Source organism: Bufo gargarizans, chromosome 2 (genome assembly GCF_014858855.1).
Source record: "Bufo gargarizans isolate SCDJY-AF-19 chromosome 2, ASM1485885v1, whole genome shotgun sequence".
NCBI lineage: Eukaryota > Metazoa > Chordata > Amphibia > Anura > Bufonidae > Bufo > Bufo gargarizans.
In genome coordinates, this window is record NC_058081.1 from 431923821 (window position 1) to 431937980 (window position 14160).

Consider the following 14160-nt stretch of genomic DNA (forward strand, 5'->3'; position numbering starts at 1 on the left):
TCCTTCATGTCTGGTGATCCTCCAAAAATCAAGGAAAACACACGGAAACAAAAACAGAAACAAAAACGGAAACGGATCACGGAACAGCGGAACCCCGTTTTGCGGACCGTGAAAAAATACTGTCGTGTGCATGAGGCCTTAATGTGTGAATAACTTTAAAACAGACACCATGTCCCATTTAAATCTCCCTGATGCATGCCTAGAGTAGAAACTCCAAAAAAGTGACCCCATTTTGGAAAACTATGGGATAAGGTAACAGTTTTGCTGGTACTATTTTAGGCTGGGTTCACACCTGAGCGTATTCGGTATGCGCATTTTACAGGCGTTTTTATCAGGCGTTTTTGAGGCGTTTTTGTATTTAGGAAACGCTCGTAATACGCACGTTTGTGTGATTGACAACAGAGGCATCCAATGAAAAACTGCATTGAGATGTCCAATGAAAAGAGACTTCCTGCGGAGCTATTTCCTGTGTGTTTTCCTGTGTGAGTAGAGTGTGGAACAGTCTGTAACCATGGAAAGACGGCAAACAGCAGCTATAGTAGCAGCAGTGCGTATTATGCATTTGAGGAGAAGGAGACTGAACAGGCGATGGTTCTGGGTCCATCCAGTGATTGCGAACCGACAGCAGAGAGGACAGTTCTGGGCGATGTACGAAAGCTTTCGTGCACATGAGGAGAAATTATTTTCCTACACACGGATGTCCATAAACAGGTTTGTACATATACAAAGCTTATTGTGGTGTCTATAATGGTAGCATGCTACATTAGGTTTTTTTGTCTAACAATTTTTTTTTTAGCTCCTGGGATTGATGTCCATCCATTTGGAATGGCAGGAGACATTCATGAGGGACAGCATACCACCAGTGGAAAGACTGCTCATAACGTTGCGGTAAGTAGACAAATCAATGCACAAATTATCCTGTGCTGAAGGTTGTGACCTATGTTTTTTTGTAGGGGGTATGGCATTGTGTGACTGTCCGAAATATGTGTAGCATAACCATACCTAGTTTAACCACATTCAAATAAACGCCCAACCCCCAAAAATAAAACCAAAAAGACACCAACGCTTGAGAGTTAAATATTAATTAAATATTAATAAAATTATAATAATTAAAAGTGCAAACGTGGCAAAGAAACAAGTGCAAAATTTCTAGAAAACAAAGTCTCAAAACAAAGACAAGGTGCACGGCATTTTTCCTCCTCAACGTGGTTAAACACCCTGGAGGGCAAAATGAAAAAGGTGCCTAGAGTGACAGATCTAAAATCTCACAAATTTTGGCAATGTGGGAAGGCAAAATCCGGCGCATCCTCCTGCAATTCCTCCCTCATTCCACGTGAGCGGGCACCAATCTGTGTTTGTGTGCGTGGCTGCCATGTGTCGTGATGTGGGTATGTTTGAGATGTGTGTATGTGCATGGGTGGTGCATGTAGAGGTGCAGTATGCAGATGTGTGGTACATTCAGGTGGAATGAAGGAGTCCAGACAGCGTGTTAATGCTTCCCGTGCTTCAGTCTGTCGATTCCTGGGCACCATTTTCATTTTGTCCTCCAAGCTGAGGAGGAAATGGGCCTCGCATGATAGCCTTGGGACCGGATGGGCCATGGCATCCAGGCAATCTATCAGCCGGTCCTCATCTCGTTTCGACCTCTTTCTTCTTGTTCTTGGATTGGCCCTACCACTGGTCGGTTCCTGGGCAGGTGGGGCAGTAGGTGTGGGGGTTTGTGATGGTGATGTTGGATTTGGTGGCGTTGTATTAGCAGTCCCAGTAGAGACGCAGGCGCTGCTTTCACTGGTGGCCTCCTCATCTTCCTCATCCTGCCTCTCGGTAGCATTCCAGCTACTGTCAGTGCTGTAAAAAGTAAAGTATATACAGTACAGACCAAAAGTTTGTACACACCTTCTCATTCAAAGAGTTTTCTTTATTTTCATGACTATGAAAATTGTAGATTTAGGCTACTTTCACACTAGCGCTTGATCGGATCCGTTCTGAACGGATCCGATCATATTAATGCAGACGGAGGCTCCGTTCAGTACGGATCCGTCTGCATTAATAACTTAGAAAAATTTCTAAGTGCGCAAGTAGCCTGAGCGGATCCGTTCAGACTTTCAATGTGAAGTCAATGGGGGACGGATCCGCTTGAAGATTGAGCCATATGGTGTCATCTTCAAGCGGATCCGTTCCCATTGACTTACATTGTAAGTCTGAACGGATCCGCTCGCCTCCGCATGGCAAGCAGCGTTCAGCTGTCCGCCTGGCCGTGCGGAGGCGAGCGGAGCGGAGGCTGAACGCCGCCAGACTGATGCAGTCTGAGCGGATCCGCTCCATTACGACTGCATCGTGAGCTCCTTCAAACGGGGCTCACGAGCGGACCGACGAACGCAAGTGTGAAAGTAGCCTTACACTGAAGGCATCAAAACTATGAATTAACACGTGGAATTATATACATAACAAAACAGTGTGAAACAACTGAAAATATGTCATATTCTAGGTTCTTCAAAGTAGACACCTTTTGCTTTGATTACTGCTTTGCACACTCTTGGCATTCTCTTGATGAGCTTCAAGAGGTAGTCACCTGAAATGGTCTTCCAACAGTCTTGAAGGAGTTCCCAGAGATGCTTAGCACTTGTTGGCCCTTTTGCCTTCACTCTGCGGTCCAGCTCACCCCAAACCATCTTGATTGGGTTCAGGTCCGGTGACTGTGGAGGCCAGGTCATCTGGCGCAGCACCCCATCACTCTCCTTCATGGTCAAATAGCCCTTACACAGCCTGGAGGTGTGTTTGGGGTCATTGTCCTTTTGAAAAACAAATGATGGTCCAACTAAACGCAAACCGGATGGAATAGCATGCCGCTGCAAGATGCTGTGGTAGCCATGCTGGTTCAGTATGCCTTCAATTTTGAATAAATCCCCAACAGTGTCACCAGCAAAGCACCCCCACACCATCACACCTCCTCCTCAATGCTTCACGGTGGGAACCAGGCATGTAGAGTCCATCCGTTCACCTTTTCTGCGTCGCACAAAGACACGGTAGTTTAACCAAAGATCTCAGATTTGGACTCATCAGACCAAAGCACAGATTTCCACTGGTCTAATGTCCATTCCTTGTGTTCTTTAGCCCAAACAAGTCTCTTCTGCTTGTTGCCTGTCCTTAGCAGTAGTTTCCTAGCAGATATTCTACCATGAAGGCCTGATTCACACAGTCTCCTCTTAACAGTTGTTCTAGAGATGTGTCTGCTGCTAGATCTCTGTGTGGCATTGACCTGGTCTCTAATCTGAGCTGCTGTTAACCTGCGATTTCTGAGGCTGGTGACTCAGATGAACTTATCCTCCGCAGCAGAGGTGACTCTTGTCTTCCTTTCCTGGGGCGGTCCGCATGTGAGCCAGTTTCTTTGTAGCGCGTGATTGTTTTTGTGACTGCACTTGGGGACACGTTCAAAGTTTTCCCAATTTTTCGGACTGACTGACCTTCATTTCTTAAAGTAATGATGGCCACTCGTTTTTCTTTACTTAGCTGCTTTTTTCTTGCCATAATACAAATTCTAACAGTCTATTCAGTAGGACTATCAGCGGTGTATCCACTTGACTTCTCCACAAGGCAACTGATGGTCCCAACCCCATTTATAAGGCAAGAAATCCCACTTATTAAACCTGACAGGGCACACCTGTGAAGTGAAAACCATTTCAGGTGACTACCTCTTGAAGCTCAACAAGAGTATGCCAAGAGTGTGCAAAGCAGTAATCAAAGCAAAAGGTGGCTACTTTGAAGAACCTAGAATATGACATATTTTGAGTTGTTTCACACTTCTTTGTTATGTATATAAGTTTGTTTTATAGTTTTGATGCCTTCAGTGTGAATCTACACTTTTCATTGTCATGAAAATAAAGAAAACTCTTTGAATGAGAAGGTATGTCCAAACTTTTGGTCTGTACTGTATAAGTACGTGCAATATAGGATTATGAATGTACTGTCACACATAACCCTCACAAACATTCATATAGAATTTACCTACCTACGCATCTCTGAGCAGGGCACCAGAAAAGTCAATTGCTCAGAGTGGATATAGCTTGCTGGGGCCATTGCAGCAGCTCCACTTCTATACTCCCGCTCCTTTCATTGATGCCGCATGAAGGCATCCTTCAGGCTTTTCCATTTTAATTTTAGGGTATTTACTGTTGAAAAAAGATATAAACATCAATTAATGTAATTTATTTTTCCTTTTCAATATCTTAGGTAATTAGCAACTGGACAGAGTCATTGGTCAGTTTGCACTATGCCTTCATGATTGGTAAATCGACAGCAAGCGACATCATCTGGGAAACATGCAGTGCCATATGGGATGTCCTTCATGCGGTTGTGATGTCCAAACCGAACAATGATGAGTGGCAGAAAATTGCCCACACATTTTACCAAACATGCAATTTTCCTAATTGTGTGGGCAGGGTCGTCTTTAATATTGATTGGACCCTGGGCAAAAATGTACTTAGGCCCCCTGGATCCCGCCTTCCCACACCTTAGCAGGCAATCACGCCCTTCACCACAACACACACACAAAAAATCCACACATCTGGTAGAGTACAGTGAATTACTGTAAACACTTCCAGTTCTGAAGACTCCAGCGGCTCAGGATCAGTGCTCTGGGCAGCTGGGCTCAGGCTGGAAGTGGGCACCGCTCTGCAGGAAGGAGACTAGGGCTCGGCTCACCCTAGTGTTACAGTGCACCCCAGCACCCCACAGTATGCAGTATAGCACCCTATAGTATACAGCACCACACAGTATGCAGTATAGCACCCCACACTATACAGTACCACACAGTATATAGTAGAGCAGTATAGCAGCCCACAGTATACAGCACCCCACAGTATACAACACCTCACAGTATACAGCACCCCAAACTATACACGATACAGCCCCCCACCCTATACAGTACAGCAGTATAGCACTCCACACTATACCGCACCCACAGTATACAGCCCCCACAGTATACAGTACAGCAGTATAGCACTTCACAATATACAGCCCTCCACACTATACAGGCCCCCACACTATACAGGCCCCCCCACACTATACAGGCCCCCACAGTATACAGGCCCCCACAGTATACAGGCCCCCACACAGTATACAGGCCCCCACACAGTATACAGCCCCCCACAGTATACAGACCCCCACACAGTATACAGCCCCCCACAGTATACAGCCCCCCCCCACACAGGATACAGCCCACCACACAATATACAGCCCACCACACAGTATAAGTCCCTCCCACAGTATACAGGCCCCCCCACAGTATACAGACCCCCCCACAGTATACAGCCCACCACACAGTATACAGGCCCCCATACAGTATACAGCCCCCCACACAGTATACAGCCCACCACACTGTATACAGCCCCCCACACAGTATAAGGCCCCCACACAGTATACAGCCCACCACACAGTATACAGCCCACCACACAGTATACAGACCCCCACACAGTATACAACCCCCCACACAGTATACAGGCCCCCACACAGTATACAGGCCCCCACACAGTATACAGGCCCCCACACAGTATACAGCCCCCCCACACAGTATACAGCCCCCACACAGTATACAGGCCCCCACACAGTATACAGGCCCCCACACAGTATACAGCCCCCCCCACAGTATACAGCCCCCCCCCACACACAGTATACACCCCCCCACACAGTATACAGCCCCCCCACACAGTATACAGCCCCCCCACACAGTATAAGGCCCCCCCCCCCACAGTATACAGGCCTCCACACAATATACAGCCCACCACACAGTATACAGGCCCCCACACAGTATACAGGCCCCCACACAGCATACAGCACCCCACTATACAGTAGTTTACAGTATATTAACATCACAGCCCCTGTCACCTTTTTCTGATGTAATCTTCACACAAAAAAGCTCCACAGTTAACTTCTGCAACACTCCTGCTAGGACCTGTGATGACCTCATAGCCATGTGACCAGTAATTGCTAGGTTACTGGTCACATGGTGATGATGTCATCTAAGGTCCTAGATCACAACGTTAAAGTACACAGACAGCTTGACACCCGGGGCAGTAGCTAGCAGGGCTCAAGAGGCAGCTGCCTTGGGCCCCCCAGGAGCAACTGGGCCCGGGGCAGCTGCCCCTTTTGCCCCTTGGTAAAGATGGCCCTGTGTGTGGGGGCGCTAGACGGAAAGCATATCCACGTGATAAAACCCAAGAGGAGTGGCAGTAGATTTTTTTAATTATAAGAAATTATTTTCAATGGAGAGTACAAATTGCACCGACGTACCACACATGGAGCCACCATTAGGGACAAGTTTGCGGCCTATTTCATATCAGTGGAGAGGGGAGGTGCCATGGAAACTGCAAGCTATACAAGCTTAATTATTATAATAAAGACTTTGCCTTCTCTTTGTTCTGTGGTGCATTGTGTACTTGTATTTTGTATTTAAGTAAAGTTGATTTTAGACTAGACTTTTGTTAACACTTTTTTTTTTTATAATGACATTTAACATCTAGCAATTATGGGCACACCCACTCTCAAATTGCGTTGTTTCTGAGAGTATTTTTAAGTTATTTCTGAGTAGAACTCAGACTGCTTATGTCACAACCAGCCACCACACAAAATGGAGGCTGGTGGTGACATCAGCAGTCTGAGTTCTACTCAGAAATCACATAATACCCTCAGAAATAACGCATGCAGTAACTTTGCATATACAATATATATACAAATTATCACACGTGGAGGAATATTGAGCCATAAAAATACACATGACAATGTCTGTACCTTTTGCCTCTTTCACTTGCTTGGTCAAACTATCCCACTCTGGCCATATCTTCTTTCCAATGGCTTCCCACGCCTGCTGCCTGATTCTCCAGTTCTTGTACTGGGGATCCTGCATGTCGTACAGGAATCGCCTCTCCTGTAGCAGCCTGATCAGCGTTTTGCTGTCAATTGCTTGATCCTCCATCTTGTCAGCTGTGAAAAATGTGGCTGGTTACTAGGGCTGCACGATATTAGAATTAATTGCTATTGCGAATAGGGCCCTAAAAATTGTGAGAACGATATGCGATGCGATATTTTAAGGGAATTGTGCTAGAGGTCTATTTGCTTGGATTTTCCCATATGAGCCGCTGACGCGGCTGGGTATGACATAGTTATGGGGGATCTGTGGATGACGCTGTTATGGGGGATCTGTGGAGGACACTATTATAGGGATCTGTGGATGACACTGTTATGGGGGGGTCTGTAAATGATGCTGTTATGGGGGGATCTGTGGATGACGCTGTTATGGGGGGATCTGTGGATGATGCTGTTATGGGGGGGATCTGTGGATGACGCTGTTATGGGGGATCTGTGGATTACACTGTTATGGGGGATCTGTGGATTACACTGTTATGGGGGATCTGTGGATTACGCTGTTATGGGGGATCTGTGGATTACACTGTTATGGGGGATCTGTGGATTACGCTGTTATGGGGGATCTGTGGATGACGCTGTTATGGGGGATCTGTGGATGACGCTGTTATGGGGATCTGTAGGATGACACTGTTATGGGGGATCTGTGGATGACGCTGTTATGGGGGATCTTTGGATGACGCTGTTATGGGGGATCTGTGGATGACGCTGTTATGGGGGATCTGTGGATGACGCTGTTATGGGGGATCTGTGGATGACGCTGTTATGGGGTGGATCTGTGGATGGCACTGTTATAGGGGATGTGTGCTATGACACATAGGGCCATAAGGGGGGCCAGCAGAAGACACACATATAGCATCTTATGCTGGTACCCCTCATGGCCCTATGTGTCCCCTCATGTGTCCTAAACTGCGCACATAACTGGCTTTGTGTGTGAAGTATTTTACTACTGTCTGAAACAAGCTCTCTCCTATTGATAAAATTGCCAGCCTCTTTACTCACTTTCACTATGAAAGCACGCTCTCTCCTATTGATAAAATGGCCAGCCGCTGGCCATTTGTTAGGACTTGGGAAAGGCATCTGGATTGTGGTGTTGTGCGCGACCAGCGTCATTACAGACAGCAACAAAACACAGGCACAATAATTTCTATCAAATGCAGTGAACACTGCGGCCAATACAATATCATCCAACCTTGGTGTGCGGACTCATCGAGAGAGCTTGTTAACTCAGTAGTAAAATACTTGATATATCGTGCAGCAGGACGAAACGCGCGTACGTACGCAAGTTTTTACAAGAAACGCCCATCGTCGCGCGTTCCCTGTGAGGTCTATGGGCGGGAACGTGCGACAATACGCCCCAAAGAAGCTCCTGTACTTCCCATAGGGAATTATTGGTTCTTGCCTGTTGAGCGTTTTACAGCGCGTAGGAACGCGCTGTAAAACGCTCAGGTGTGAACCCAGCCTTAGGGTACATATGATTTTTGGTTGCTCTATATTACACTTTTTGTGAGGCAAAGTAACAAAAAATAGAAATTCTGAAATGTCATCAACATTTGCCATTAACTGAAAGGCTTTTTATTTTTACGGTGTTCATGTGGGTTAGGTCATGTGATATTTTTCTAGAGCAGGTTCTTACGGACGCGGAAATACCTAATATGTATACCTTTTTTATTTATTTAGGTTTTACACAATAATATCATTTAAAAAAAAAAAAAAAAATCATATTTTAGTGTCTCCATAGTCTTAGAGCCATAGTTTTTTCAGTTTTTGGGCGATTGTCTTAGGTGAGATGACGGTTAGATTGGCACTATTTTGGGGGGCATACAACTTTTTGATCGCTTGCTATTACACCTTTTTGATATAAGGTGACAAAAAATGGCTTTTTTGACACCGTTTTTTTTACAGTGTTCACATGAGGGGTAAGGTCATGTGGTATTTTTATAGAGCAGGTTCTTACGGACGTAGCGATACCTAATATGTCTAATATGTCGTTTAACATAAAAAAGCTTTTTTGAAACAAAAAAATCTAGTTTTAGTCTGAGAGCCATAGTTTTTATTATTTTATTTTTTGGGCCATTGTCTAATGTAGGGGCTAATTTTTTGCGGGGTAAGGTGACGGTTTGATTGGTACTATTGTGGCAAACATACAACTTTTTTGATCACTTTTATTACCTTTTTTGGGAAGTAAGGTGGGCAAAATTTCAATTTCATCATAGTTAATATTTTTTTTATGGCGTTCACCATGCAGGGAAAGTAACATGACCGTTTTATAGATCAGGTCGTTACGGACGCGGTGATATCAAACATGTGTAGGGAATTTTTTATTAATTTTTTCAAATATTTAACTTTTTTTTTTTACCCAGACCCACTTGGTTCTTGTATTTTCACTTTACACTTAGTCTAATCAGACTTCTGCCTTTAGCAGATGTCTGATCAGCATCATGGAAAGCCGGAAGCCTGTACCACAACAGAGCAGCGGGTGATGGAGAGGGAGGGGATCCAGTCAAGAATTGGGGGCTGAAAAGGCACAGCAGCCCCAGATGGGAGAGGGAGGGAGCTCCCTCCCTGTTAACCCCTTCCATACAGCGGTCCCTACGGACCGGTGCATGGAAGGGGTTAAACGGCTGACATCTGTGTGATGTTGTCAGCCTGTTTCAAGCAGAGTGTCAGCAATGTGCTGACACTCTGCTTTACAAGCTCGGCTATCCTGAAAATGAGAGGGAGGGGGGGCGGAAGATCGCCCTCCCGCCCGCACTGCCGCACTTTATGGGGGTTAAGGTCTGAATTGAACTGCGGTTTGCAGCGATTGCTGATACGGGGGGGGGGGGGGGTCACAGGACCCCCCTCGGCATTGTCACAGAGTGTCTGCTGAATGCCTGCGGTGATCGGAAATACACATGACGTACTGGTAAGTCATGTGTCCTTAAGTACCAGGGCATCATGATGTACCGGTACGTCATGTGTCCCCAAGAGGTTAAAGAGGACCTGTCACTACTCCTGACATGCCTAGCTATATGCATTCCCCATGTAATGACACTTCTAGAGCATCAGTTCTTATGACTATGTTGTGTCATTCCTTTATTATTTCTACTAGACTTTACGAATGAATTGCTAGCAGTCTGCAATAAGGCTACAAAGGGGGTGGTAACAAGTTGGGGATGGGGGTGTACCTGCACAGTCTGACTCTATCCAATTAGTGCCTGGAAAACCCCCTCTAGCCAAGACTGTGCCTGTGTTCTGGTTCTGATCAATGGTCAGGTAGGTTGATACACTGCTCCAAATTAGATTACTATTACTATACTATAAATAGACACTAGATAAGGTCAAAGCATAACTCTAATTTATTAGGTGGGGGCTTCACATTATATACCCTCCATATAAGTGGGAAGAGTGGGCTCACATGATTGGTCTTTTAGCAAGAAGGAATGTAAACAGGAAAAAAGTTTAAGGCATATGTATGATAGACTTAGAGGAATTCCTGACAGTTTCAAGTCTTTGTGTAAATAGTTTCACTCATTCAATGCATACTGGGGGTTGTCTCTCGGACAGACACCATTTTGTTAGTGACAAGCAAGTGTCTAATTATATGTAACAGTTCGTCTTAGGCTCCATTCACACGTCCGTGGTGTGTTGCGGACCCGAAAATTGCAGATCCACAACACACCAGCCCGGCACCTCTATAGAAATGCCTATTTTTTCTTTAGCGGAGCTGCGGACCCGAAGATCAGGGCCGCGCTCCGCAATTGCGGATGCAGACAGCACACTGTGCTGTCCACATCCATTCCGTCCCCATAGAGAATGAATGGGTCCGCACCCGTTCCGCAAAATTGCGGAACGGATGCGGACCCATTCTGCGGACGTGTGAATGGAGCCTTATTGTGTGTGTCAGCATTGTATTTCATCCAGTCTAACCACAGGATGGTGTCAGAAAATCCTGTCTTGGCAGCCATAGTATCTTCAAAGGTGGGATCTGCTATGGCTGTCATCTGCCTAAGGGAGGTAGTGTAGGGTTTGGACTGACCCTTCTTTATCTTTGTGAGATTATGTAGGTCTTTCAGGTGGAACATGCCCTTGTCCCCAGCAGTTACCCTCATCCAGGTGCCTATAAGGTATGTCCCTGTGTCATTGGGGCTGGGGTTTTCTATTGTGAGGGTAAGTGGCATGTTGGAGCCTGTCGGTCCACTTGGGTGGCATGTTCCACTCTTAAACAGTGTCATGTGTGAAAGCAAGGATTTACCCATTTTATCTTTTTAGTCTCAGGCACTCTGAAGTCTGTATCCCCCATGGGTCACCCGTGTTCCACCCAACTGCTCCCCAGGAGTTACACTGTTCCCCACACTGGTTATCAGTGACACAGATTTATGTGGATCTTTGGCTGCCCGTTTGGTACATGCTACATTGCCATGCTGGCATTGGGCACAATACTAGACTGCAGTAATCGAATTTGAAGGTAGCCACGTGAGTGCTGGAGGAATTAAACCAGAAAGTGGTCAATATGTAGCCATCCTTCTCTTTTTGTTGGGTGATGGCCACTTGTCCTCCTGTCTTTGAAAGATTCTGTGTATATGTGACCGTGTAGGTGTAGACAAAAGGTAGCAGAGCGATAACTGTTGCAACAGGCATCAGGCAGATTCAGGGGTGGTTCCCTCGATATCTGGAGCTGCCACTCGTATTCTTTTGCAATGTGATGCGTGGATCCAGTTAGGTCTCCCCTCGAGTTTTACAGAAGTTGGGGTGGTCAGCAGCACATGGTAAGGTACCTCGTATGGTGGTTCGAGGGTGCTTCTGATATGCTTTTTGACCACCACCCACTCTCCAGGTTTCAGAGTGTGGCTTCCTTCTAGGGAGTTAGGATCTGGAATGGAAGAGAAAACTTGTGCATGTATGTTAGACAATTGTTTACTCATAGCTATCACATATTTGGCAACAGATTCATAATGCATTTGCAACTGTTGCAGGAAATACTGTCCCATTCTTGGCCCTGTCCCAAATAGGATCTCGTATGGTGTCATTTTTTGTGGAGGCCTTGGTGTGTGCCTAACTGAAAAGAGTGCTATAGGCAAGCACTGAACCCAATTGAGCCCTGTCTCCCTGATCATCTTCAACATTTTTTACTTCAACACCCCTTTCAATTTTTCAACTTTGCCACTGCTTTGGGGCCTGTAGGGGGTGTGATACGCCAGGTGCGACCCTACCATTTCCCAGACTTCTTGGGTTAATCTGGCAGTAAATGCTGGGCCCTGATCACTCTCAATGACCTCAGGTACTCCAAACCTACAGACAAGCTCCTGCATCAGTTTTTTAGCAGTAGTAGTTGCTGTCTGATTTCGGACAGGGTAGGCTTCTGGCTACCCAGAGAACAAGTCTATTACTACCAGCACATATTGAAACCCTTGGCACATTGGCATCTGGATGTGGTCGATTTGTATCCTCTGAAAGGGATATAAGGCTTGAGGCTGAATAAGCACCACCGGGGGCCGGCGAGTAAAGGTATATCTTTAGTTTAACTTGCATTTTCAGGTGAAAGGTCCTCTTTAAACTTTGTTTAATGAAAAATGTTGTAATTACACTTGATCGTGATGGAAATTGTTTCCAGTATTTGAAGAAGTTTAGCACACTGAAAACAGATGCTAAAATAAAAAGGGCAACATTTTTATTGGCCGTGAAATCAACAAACTAATGCATGATGACACATTCAGAACAAAACTCAACCCTGTGGAACTTGCAGCTTGGGATGCATTTGTGCTAGTAGTGCAGAACGAGCTGAAAACTATGCTGAATTAGTAGACAACACGCTTACAGCATATGAACAACTTGGCTGCTGAATGCCATTAAAAGTGCATTTCTTACATTCACATCTTGACTTTTTCCCACCCAATTTGGGACACGTAAGTGACGAACATGCAGAGCAGTTCCATAAAGATATTTCTACAATGGAGAACAGGTATCAAGGCCGCTGGAATCCCAACATGATTGGGGGACTACTGCTGGTTTTTGCAACAGGAAAATATGACCGTTCACAAATGCAAAAGCAGATGCCTGAAGCACTTTTAACAGTACTGGGCCTTGCTAAAGTAAGACTTTTAAACTGAAAAATAAGACTTTTTGAAACTGTTATTCCATTACATTTTCATACACTATACGCAAACTTTGATGTGACATAACATAGTACATAAGGCCGAAAAAAGACATTTGTCCATCCAGTTCGGCCTGTCATCCTGCAAGTTGATCCAGAGGAAGGCAAAAAAAACCTGTGAGGTAGAAGCCAATTTTCCTCACTTTAGGGGAATAAAAATTCCTTCCCGACTCCAATCAGGCAATCAGAATAACTCCCTGGATCAACGATCTCTCTCTAGTAGCTATAGCCTGTAATATTATTACACTCCAGAAATACATCCAGGCCCCTCTTGAATTCCTTTATTGTACTCACCATCACCACCTCCTCAGGCAGAGAGTTCCATAGTCTCACTGCTCTTACCGTAAAGAATCCTCTTCTATGTTTGTGTACAAACCTTCTTTCCTCCAGACGCATAGGATGTCCCCTCGTCACAGTCACCGTCCTGGGAATAAATAGATAACGGGATAGATCTCTGTACTGACCCCTGATATATTTATACATATTAATTAGATCTCCTCTCAGTCGTCTTTTTTCTAAAGTGATTAACCCTAATTTTGATAATCTTTCAGGGTACTGTAGTTGCCCCATTCCAGTTATTACTTTAGTTGCCCTCCTCTGGACCCTCTCCAGCTCTGCTATGTCTGCTTTGTTCACTGGAGCCCAGAACTGTACACAGTACTCCATGTGTGGTCTGACTAGTGATTTGTAAAGTGGTAGGACCATGTTCTCATCACGGGCATCTATGCCCCTTTTGATGCAACCCATTATCTTATTGGCCTTGGCAGCAGCTGCCTGACACTGTTTTTTGCAGCTTAGTTTGCTGTTTATTAAAATTCCTAGATCTTTTTCCATGTCAGTGTTACCGAGTGTTTTACCATTTAATAAGTACGGGTGACTTGCATTATTCCTTGTAGGTAGATGTAGATCAGGTATTTGTTGGAGTAAAACTCGTTCTGTTCAAAATTATTCAATGCTTTCCAAGTCCTTAATTCATTTAGGCAAACTTATGCATAGCAAAATTGTTGTGACGTGTTACAGCAATTCTGACTTCGGATTTGTAATCCGCAGACTCGATTTAGTATAGGACAAGTGGGTTTTGCCCAGTAGCAGATGAAAAGTATTTT

General features: G+C 45.2%; 1 long non-coding RNA gene across 1 annotated transcript; it reads right to left on the reverse strand.

Moving 5' to 3' along the window:
- Nucleotides 1-1091: 1091 nt before the first annotated feature.
- Nucleotides 1092-12751, reverse strand: LOC122926427. Its single transcript, XR_006387670.1, has 4 exons — nucleotides 11679-12751; nucleotides 6787-6978; nucleotides 4010-4169; nucleotides 1092-1848 (listed from the first exon to the last, which is right to left on the reverse strand). It is a non-coding gene; the product is annotated as an uncharacterized LOC122926427 (long non-coding RNA).
- Nucleotides 12752-14160: the final 1409 nt, after the last annotated feature.